Raw genomic sequence first — 11,037 nt, 5'->3', positions numbered from 1 at the left:
CCACACAGCTCACCACTGCGCCAAAGTAGTTTTAGGATGTCCATTGTTTAGGTCCTCACACACGACTTGCCGTGTTCAAACTTCAAAGAACAAAATTCCCTACACTCTTCTTTCTTCTTTATGCTCTCACACCCCCACCACCCCAATTTCTGATCACTGATTGATTCTTAAACCACAAAAATAAAACACAATCGCGGCGGCTTTTCTCTAAAAAGTGTACAATGGAAGACAAACCCACCAGTTCACCAACGAGTTTTGTCGACCAGTTAGTCGTAAGTGCATCTTCTCCTTCTCTCTATAACCTTCTCACCAGTTACAAACAGTGACCCAATTAACCAATTTTATTTTTTTGGTGGGTGCTTTAGGTACCAGGCGATGTCGTTCTCGATCTCTCAAACATGACTAACCAAACCTTAAAACTAGGTGGTGGTCTCCGACAGGTCTGTTCTTTGCCTAAGGTTTTTTTTTTTTTTTTTTTTTTTTTACTTGAATGAGATAGAGAATTCAAAGGGGTAAAATTTATTGCTTTTTATTCTTCCTATAAAATTTTGATTGGCATTCATCTTGGGTAAATTTCCAGGATTGTGATGCTATTTCTGTCATGAAGGCTGGGAAGCTCAGGTTCTCAAAGCCAAACAAATATTGGGTTGAAAGCTCCTAGAAAAGGGTGAGTGTTGTATTATACTGTATGCTGAGTTTCAACAAAATAAGTGAATCTTTTATCCTTACTTGATATGTAACAAGCTTTGATTTTTACATGTCCTAGTGTATTGTTACCTTATTATGATTCTTAATGTTGTGTAAGCTTCTTCTTTTTTTTTTTATAATTCGATAGCCAGATACCTTACCTATTGTGTATTTTTCATTCTGATGGTACTTGGAATTGCAATGTATTCTAGTAGGCATTAGTCTAGCCATCTAGGATGCACAGACATTGAAAAATTATAACATGATACGGCAGATAAGACACCATTACGACACAGGTATGGCATCCCAAATAAAGTGTCTATGAAGTTGAGACTAATTTTGAATTGTTTTAGGTTATGTGCTCACTGGTGATTGTTACAACCCTGTATTCAAAATGGATAGTTTTCTTTTTTATGTGGTATTCTTAGTGGTGTTTTGATTCTTTCAATTAGATTGGGTGACATTGATCTCTAGAGTGTTCATATTGCTTTAGTTCCTTCGCATACTAATCAAAAAAAAAAATGTTGTAGTTTCTTTACATGGCTTTCAAATAGTTTCTATTTTTCTTTTTTTTCCTCTTCTTTTAATGTTGTGAACTTGTTATTTTGTACAGTATGTGCCTCATGCAGGAGATTCTGTTCTTGGAATTGTGGTGGACTCTAAAGCGGATGTAAGAAATTTTACTTGATTACATCATTGACTTTGGTATTATTGATCCTCCATTGCTAGTAGAAACTTCTTCCTATTCTAGCTTTGTTGCTTTTAAAATCAAAGCAGCCATTTTTTCCCTTAATTGTTACCATCTATGTAACCCTAGTTTATTTATGAATTTCTTGAAATTATAGCAGTTGTTCTTAACTCTGTAGAGATTGAATTCCTTTTCTGAAGACTTAAAAAAGTTACTCGTAGTGTCTGTCTACCTATGAATCTATGTATGTTTTTTAAAAAATAAAAATTGTGTTGTGTGTGTGCTGCAAGTTGGACATCCCAACCTTGATGATGATATATATTGCTGTATTTTTAGAAAGGGGGTACCATTGTTGAGGTGGAGATTTGAATGGATCTGAATTTTAGAATGAATGAGATAGATAGATAGATAGATAGATAGATAGATAGATAGACAGACACAAAAACAACAAAGCCTTAGTCCCTAAAATTTGGGGTCGAGTATGATAGATAGATAGATAGATAGACAGACAAACAGACAGACACAACAACAACAAAGCCTTAGTCCCAAAAATTTGGGGTCGGGTATGATAGATAGATAGATAGACAGACAGACAGACACAACAACAACAAAACCTTAGTCCCTAAAATTTGGGGTCGGGTATGGATCCTATTAGCTAGGGTTGGCCACAATTTGAAGTATGCTTCCAAGTTCCAAGTGAATACTCTCTCTTTATGTAAATCACTGGTGTTTTGCATTGAATTTCTTTATAATACCTTTCTTGGACATAAAATTACCCATTGTCAAAAAGTTTTATGCATTTTTATGAACTTTAGAACAACTTTCTATGATCTTTTTGTCCATCACTTGCAGAACTTTCTTGTGGACATAAAAGGACCTGGATTGGCATTTTTGCCTGTGCTTGCATTTGGAGGAACTAGAAGAAACATACCAAAGTTTGAGGTGTGTGAAAGTCTAAGGTCATGGTTATATGTTAATTGCAAAGACAAGGTTGTCCATTCTTTAGTTTAATTATGGATACATCATGTACCCATGCATCATCATATGCATATTGCCTGGGAAGTCAATTCGTTGTGTTCTCCTACATCTTATATTATTTTTCTTTAGATTGTAACACATAGGGGGAGAAGGCTGAGAGGTATTCTAAACTCAAAGTTGCTTCTTCTAGGTCTTTCTTAAGAGAAAGAAAACCAATATTTCTCACTCATACCACTGAAGGCAACCTGAATAGTGGTCTTGATTTTGCTGCCAATGAGCTCTAGCTCAAATGGTCCTGATATTGTGAGTTAAAGGCTCACTGGGTGTATATGTTACTTACCAATCCAAGGAAAACAGAGTAGTTAGTCTTCATTTTGCTGCCGGTGGCTTGCCTGCAATATATGGATGATGTCATGGATCTTCTTGAACTAGTTAAAAGCATAAACGTCTTCAACTCTGTGTAGATCTTTTAGAATTAGTTTTACACGTCTCTTGACTATTGGAAACATGGTTCCACTTCTTGTGGTATTGCCCCTTTGATTTCACAGGATCCTTTTTCCAACGGATAAGATTGTTGAAGCTGTAAACTAGATATGGCTTCTACATCTTATACTTGCTAGATTCATTTCTTTCAACACTATCCCGGTTCCTTCTAAAAAGAAATTAATCTTCTTAATTTTGAAATTAAAGGAAAAAAGCTACACTTTTCTTCTGAATTGTATTTGGTAATAAGTTAATGGCATGACCAGTTTTTTTCCTTGTTTGACTGCTGTAAGAGCTAGCTGTACACCATAGTCAGTTCTTTGTCGTGGATTAAAATATATACTCTTTAAAAAATTTTAATTAAAAAAAAAAATTAAGAAAGGTGATTGTAGCATTGAAATCATTGACAGATTCTACTCTAATATTTCTGTCTCTTGATTTTTGCGAAGTGGAAAATGATGATTGACTTATATCAATTATTTGTTTGCTTCTGCAATATTTTTCTTCTTGTAAATGTGATGTGCTGCAGATAGGTACTTTGCTCTATGTTCGGGTCGTGAAGGCAAACCCTGGCATGAATCCTGAGTTGTCATGCACTGATGGTTGGTTTCTAATTATTTATTTATTTTGTTTGATGTACCCCCACATATATCTGTCATGTTTCTGACTTTTATTAGTTTCCAAGGTTCCTAGTTGATTTGATTTTTTGGGCCATCTCTTGACCTTTTCATTACCTTGTTTTGTATTATACAGCCAGTGGGAAAGCGGCAGAATTTGGCCAACTTAAAGATGGCTACATGTTTGAATCTTCAACTGGTCTGTCAAGAATGTGAGAATTTTTCTCCCCCTTTAATTCATATTTGATATTTGACAGATCTTTTTAAAATATAGATATGTGCCTGAACTCATGGTAACTATATAGATCTATTGCCCCCCTCCTTTTGATGGGAAAACATAACTTATGCACCCCACTATATAGCATAGTTATAAAGCTTGAGATTTTATCTATGCTATAATGATACATTGATACATCTCTTGTCTCTAGGCTCCTGAGCTCACCAACATGTCCAGTTCTCGATGCTTTGGGGAAGAAGCTTTCCTTTGAGACAGCAGTTGGCTTAAATGGCCGTGTTTGGGTATACATCCTGTTCTTGAGGCCCTCCTATTTGTAGTTGGGTTAGACAGTCACCAGTTTCCAATTTTTTTAGTCTATGAGATTATGACCTTCTCTTGTTATGGGCTTGAGGCCCCTGTAAGGACTACACAAATACTGTTTGGAAAACTTACATTTTAAACCTTATAGGTTCGTGGGTGTATCAAATTAAACCCCGAGGTTTGGAATGGTGATAAATTGAAGCCTTACCCTATATTAAAACCCCAAACACAATGTCATTACACTTAAATGGGTTAAGGTTTAATCTGTTACACCCCTGAAATATATTTAAAATGTAATTTTTCCAAACTGTTTTATGTTGCAACCTTGTTGCCTGAAAATTAATAACCTTTATTAAGGACACTTCCTAATATTATTCTTTTAATTAAGTTTGTACCCAGTGTATTAAACTCTCACTTTAGTGGTGTTTGGGAGAGGTAATTTAGTAAAAGGTCTTACCTCCAATTTTTGTGTGGAGAAACAGTTTTTTGTACTAGAACCATAATTTATCACTTTCAGCGAGAGGCACTTGGGGGTAAAGTTTGAACCGCAGACATTGGAGACTACAGATGGTGCCACTATAACTGAGCTATCTTGATACTATTCTTATAATATCTTATTGAATTGCAGGTCAATGCCTCCTCTCCTCCATCTACAGTCATAGTTGTTGCTAATGCAATTATGAACTCGGAATCTTTGAGTGGGGTGCAGCAGAGAATTATGGCGGAGAAATTGATTCAGAATTTAAAGCTATCAAGTCAGTACTCCTATACATTTACGATTTCTTAACCAATATAATTATTGGCTTCTGGTTCTGGAGTAATTTTCTCTTATGAATATGAAACAAACTAATTTACTGTTTCTTTGCAGCATGATACTGAAAGAAGTGAATGCTATAAACTTTATAGCTGTACATGTACCCATTGTGTTTTACATGGGAGGATCATGGTCACGCGGTGTTACAAAGACAAGAAAACGAACAGGTTCTTCTATCAAGCATCAAAGACGACAAAGTTTCTGCACAAGCTGATCCTCACATAATCAATCATATGTGCGGGCCTTTCTGCCCATTCTGCATTGTCGCAGATTCCCATCATGAAATGAGTTTGCCAATAACATTATAGTTTTTAATTTTTGTATCTAGAACATGGAAGCTGTATTCAAATTTTATGTTTTATCTGTAGAATTGGGGAAGGGAGTTAACATTGTAATTTTCAACTTAAAGCAAGATTTATTTATAAGAATTATAAATTATTCCTCCAAACCATGTTGAAAACTTGAAATAGTTCATTAAGTTGGGAGGGGGGGGGGTGTGTGTTTCAAAAGCCCAGGGGAGGACTGGATTTATTTTTGGTAACAAATATGAAGTATTTTCTATTATAAGGCCCTAAAGAATAATCTGTAAGACTAAACAAGTAACTACCCACTGCTCAAGTTCTATTTGGGGCTCACATGCATTTTTTTTGAGGAAGGGGGCTCACATGCTTAAATGGCGTAATAAACAGGCTTAAGCCTGATATAAACTTGGTTAGTTTTGTTCCGAATGGGAGCTAATTCAAGGATTGTGCAAAGTAGACTGACATACAAAATTTATATATGGAAAGGAGGCCACTTAGAAGTTTGTGGGCTCCATAAATGTTAGAGGCAGTGTTTCTTTCGCACAATATGCTTTAAATGAAAGGATCCGGATAATGTGTGTCCTAAGTACACACATTAAGTCTTCTATTTTTAGAAATATTTTCTCAAAAATTAAAAAAGCTGTCAATATTTTTTCAATTCTCAAGAAATTTTTTCCAAAAATTGTTAATTATTGTGTGCCCTTAGGGCACACATTAGCAAAATCTTAAATGAAGGGTCCGGTTAATATGTGTCCTAAGGGCATACATTAAACCTTCCATTTTTGGAAACATTTTCTTGAAATTGAAAAAACTGTCAATACTTTTTCAATTGTCTACAAACTTTTTCCAAAAATGAAAGGTTTATTGTGTGCCCTTAGGACACACATTAATCGGACCATTCATTTAAAATTTTACTAATGTGTGCCCATCACACATGAGCACATTTTCAATTTATAAAAATACAATGTGTATGAATACTGTGAATGAGTTTTTCTCCAAAATGTGAGATTCACATTCCTACGATAGTCGCGCTGCCAACGAAGGAAGCATCGGATGTACTTTCTTGTCAAAAGGGTCATATACAACTATTTGTGTCAATGCGCCATTTTTATTCAACGCCTCCGTAGGTCCGACACTTATCGGACCAACCGTTATGAGAATTGCGATTTGACAAGACGTAATAAAGTATGCTGAGTCTATAAACTCCACAGTCCTAAGTATGTGGACAATTTTTCGGATTGGAAATTGGAAAGTACTGTTGACCAATAAAGTTATGCACGTAGACTTATAGAACGTGTGCATGTAGACCAGTAAAGTTTCGTGGTAGGAGTTTTTATATAGTTTCCTATGATATTGGATATGAATTAAGTGATTTGAGTTGTTGTACTTGTACTCAAATTGATAGCCTTTATCAAGTTATGGGCCTTAAGAGATGGACTGCGGATCTGTTACTCAATGGGGATGCAGGCGGTGGAGATTGAGATTGATGCTAAAGTTGTGGCTGATTAGGTGGTGGTAAGTACTAGTATTAACACTGTTCACTCTGTGCTCATTTCGGAGTGCAGGTACCTCATGGAGAAGATGCCTAGAGTTAAGATCAGACACTGTTTTAGGGAGGCAAACCAGTGTGCAGACTTTTTGACAAAGGAGGGAGCTACTCAAAAACAAGATTTTAGGATTTATGATGATCCCCCAATGGGCATATCTATACTTTTGTATTATGACTCTATTGGCATGTACTTTGAGAGGCTCTGCCTCAACTCTAATTTTTAATGTAAGCTAAAGCTCTTATTTACCAAAAAAAAAAAAAAAAAAAAAAAAAAAATAGCCTTTATCAAGACCTCAATGGTATATATATGGTATTGCTCTTACTATCACAGCGATGTGGGATTGATAATCAATACTGAAGACTCCTTTTTTATTCTAAACAAAAATTAATAAAAAAATTCAATTGTTGAAAAGACGTTTGTTTCACGGTCAAACAGGTCGGATCGTTCCGCTTTCAATGGACCACGAAGAAAACGAAACAGGCCACAGGGTGAGGCCATGAGGGTGGTGGCGTACGTGGCTCTCAAGAAAGACATTGGGTGGTGCAAAACTTTTTTTTTTTTTTTTTGGCTGAATAGGTTCTAGGGGTGTGCAGAAAACCCATCGACCCGCCAAACCTGACCCAACCGGTCGGGTCGGTTTTTAAGGCTTGGTGGGTTGGGTTGGGTTACCAAAAAAATTATTATAGCGGGTCGGGTTGGGTTTGGGTCGTAAAATTACAAACCCGCCAAACCCAACCCGACCCACCCATATTTAATATATATTTAAAATATATTTTATATTTAATAATTTTTAAAAAAAAATCAATTTTAGGGCACTTTTATATATATATATATATATTATATTTAGTAATTTGCATTTCCTCAATTCCTTCTACTAATACTAATTATATATATATATATATATATAATATTATACAATTAATAAATTTTTTTAAATAACAAATTCTTCCTATCCTATATAAAAGCCAATTAGTTCACACAAATTCTAATAAATTACTATTTTTTTTTAGTCATTAGTGTTGAGCCTTTGAAGAGTTACATTGATACTAATCTTTAGGTTTTTTTAATATATTTATATTTATATTTTTTTCTACTCAATTTAATAATAATAAAAAATTGTCAAACCCATGGGTTCAACCCGACCCAACCCGACCCACGTGGGTTGGGTTGGGTTGGGTCGAATTTTTTTTGACCCACCATGGTGGGTTGGGTCAAAAAATCCCCTCAACCCGACCCACGCACACCCCTAATAAGTTCTGCTTTTGCTATTACGTCTCTCTCGCTATCTTTCTTAGTTTACAACTTTACATGAATTTTTTTTTTTTTTTTTTGTCTTTTCATTTTGGTATAATATATATTTTCTCTTTGAAGTTGCTGCGCAAAATGCAAATAGCCAATAGTTTACCCACTCATCCTCATTTTTGTACTTAATTTGCACTACGAAATAATATAATAATTTCAATAGTGGTGGCCAAAAGCCTGTCAAATCACTTTAGATCCAACTTCCCTAGTCATTCGCCAAGAAACTCAAAAAAAAAAAAAATACTTGCCTAGTCGTCAATACAACGATGAAATTTTGGCAAAGTTTTGATGGAGGATAGCTTCAAGTTCTGCATACCTTGGGCTCAAATGCTTATTAGAAAATGCCTAACTCCATCCAGAGTTAGTCAAAGAGGAAACGTATCTGGGCCTCTCAGGAAGCAAATTGAAGGACTGCTTGCTGAAGGAGAAGGAAACATCTCTGTGAAGATGTTTTTTTCAAATGTTGATGGAAGTTCTTTTACCCTCCCAGATAGCATTTTACAGGGAATAAAATTTAAGGCATTCCTCTTACTTCAAATCCGACAGAGGATCTACTTGTCTGGGCTTTCTCTAAGGATGGAACTTTCTCTCTCACTTCGGCCGACCTGATTGCTAAAGGTTTTTATCCCTTGAACCTTGATACTGCTCCTTGTCTGTGGGTGTGGAAAGCTACAGCTTCGCCAAGAATTAAATTCTTTCTTTGGCTATTCTCTCATCTCAGTATTCCTATCCGGCCGTGAAGTTCTTGGTGTTTTAATCTTAAAACGACCTGTGAACTCTGTGGAATGGCTCCTGAAACAATCATCCATGTTTTAAGAGAACGCTTGGAGGCAAGGAAAGTGTGGAGGGGCCTGGGCGTTAATGGTTCCAATAAGGAGTTTTATGGGCTCCCTCTCGTGGATTGGCTAAAAACCTAACTGTGTCTCTGCTGAATTCCTATCACAGCCCCGTATTCCTTGGAAAATTGTATTCCCTCAAGCTATTTGGTTAATTTGGCTCGAAATAAATAAGTTTGTATTCCAAACTGGGAGAATAAACCCCAGTACCTGTTCACACTGCATAAAGAAGGGAGCTGAGTTCTATGCCATTGTGCCAAACAACCCTAGTAAGTCGAATAGAATTCAAATCCAGGTGAAATAGAGCAAGACTCAACCGGGTTGGGTGAAAATTAATACATATGGGTCCTTTTTTGGTAATCCAAGGAAGGCTGGAGGAGGTTGGATTATTTGATGTAGCAATGGGGACTGGATTGTTGGGTTTGCGAGGAAGTTTAGTAAAACCTCTAGTAATATGGCGGAAGTATGAGCACTCAGGGATGGTCTAAATCTGGCTTGACAATTGGGCATAGATAATATTTTTGTAGAAATGGATGCAAAATTTCTTGTGTATTTACTTTCTAATTTGTCAATTTTAAACCTTATGTTAGAAACTCACTTAAATGATTGCAAGAGCCAAATGAGGACTTTCACTAACTGCACAGTGGCGCATGTGTATGGGGAAGCTAATAGTTATGTTGACAGACTAGCTAAAATGAAAGGTAATCTTATACCAAATTACCTTTTTTTGAATGACTTAGAGCTTATGGTGGAAAGTTTGCTGGCTAATAACAAAGCCAAGCATTTTTGTAACAAACTTATTATTCACTAGTTAATATTATATGATTGTTTAATCACAAAAAATAATAATAATAATAATAATAATAATAAAAATAATACGGGCTAATAGGATCTTAAATTCTTCATTTAATCCTCATAAAAAGTAAATACAATTTTGGAATAATTACATAAAAACATAAATTTAACCAAATTATACTTATTACTTATTTGATTATTAAAAATATTTTTATTTGAAAGTGAAATTTGGACTTTTAAAAGAATAAAAAAAGGGGGGGGGGGGGGGGCTTATGCAATATATATATACATATATTAACAGATAAAAAAATACAATAAATATGATATAAATTGGTGGGTTTTCTTACACTAAATTATCACCTTTGTTTTTTACACTTTGAATTGACTTTTTTTTGGGGTGGGGGCCGACATTAGCTAAAATTTAATTACAACTCTTTTCTTCTTTTCTTTTTTCCAGAGTATTTGAGGATGGGGAAGATTTCAAAAGCCCGTGGGGATGGCTTAGGGATATATGTGTGTGTGTGTATATATATATATATATATATATATAAATTTTTGGAAAAGGTGAAGAACACACTCTTGAAGTTTGGTGATATGTGGATTTCACATCATGAAATTTCAAATTTTGGATTTCACTTCTTGACGTTATATACCATTTTGATTGTTAGCCTCTCAATCTGTCCATATTTTTTGTTAAGTGCCACATAAAATTACCACATTTATTAAGTTTGTCTAATAAAATAATGACATGTTATTTTCATTATGGCATGTCAATTTATAAACTAAAAAGAACTTTAAATATTTAAAATTAATTTTTTATAAATCTAAAAATTACAAAAAACTAAAAATATAAAAACAAAATTCCACATTTTCTAATAAAAATTGAAAAACAAAACATTTTTCCCAACATTTTCTAAGTAACCAAATAGGAAATTTTCCCAAGAAACCCAACACAATAACAATTACTCTAAGACAATATCCATCAAAATAATAAGCAAAATCAACAATCAAGATACTCAAAATACAGTATTCTGGGTATTGAAAAATTTTCCAAGAGAAATCAAGATTTTCTTTCCAAGCAAACACTAAAAAAATGACAAATCAAATCAAAACCCCATTACAAAAAACACAAATAATAATTTCAACAGAGCATACATCAAAACCCATAGATCTACAAGCCCCCATTTTCCAAACCCAAACGAAATGCTCAGTCTTTTATAACCTAATCACTAAATCAACCAAAGAATAAAACCAAACCAAATAGGCAAAGAGATTTTCGGTCATAAGTCAAACAAAGAAAACAGATAAATCAAAAAAAAAAAAAAAAGATCTAAACAAATCTACTCAGTGTTGCATGAAATTTATTAAATTAATATTGTAAAAAATTATTAAATTAATAGTAAAAATTTTAGTACATGTGGCAATTAGCTATGAGTTAGGGTATCCA

General features: G+C 34.5%; 1 pseudogene; it reads left to right on the top strand.

The window, feature by feature from the left end:
• The first annotated feature begins 221 nt into the window (after positions 1-221).
• Positions 222-6,880, top strand: LOC115974051 (annotated as a pseudogene).
• The last annotated feature ends 4,157 nt before the right edge of the window (positions 6,881-11,037 follow it).

This window comes from Quercus lobata, chromosome 2, assembly GCF_001633185.2.
Source record: "Quercus lobata isolate SW786 chromosome 2, ValleyOak3.0 Primary Assembly, whole genome shotgun sequence".
NCBI lineage: Eukaryota > Viridiplantae > Streptophyta > Magnoliopsida > Fagales > Fagaceae > Quercus > Quercus lobata.
The sequence above is the reverse complement of the archived record's forward strand: the minus strand, read 5'-3'. Positions and strand labels throughout refer to the sequence as shown.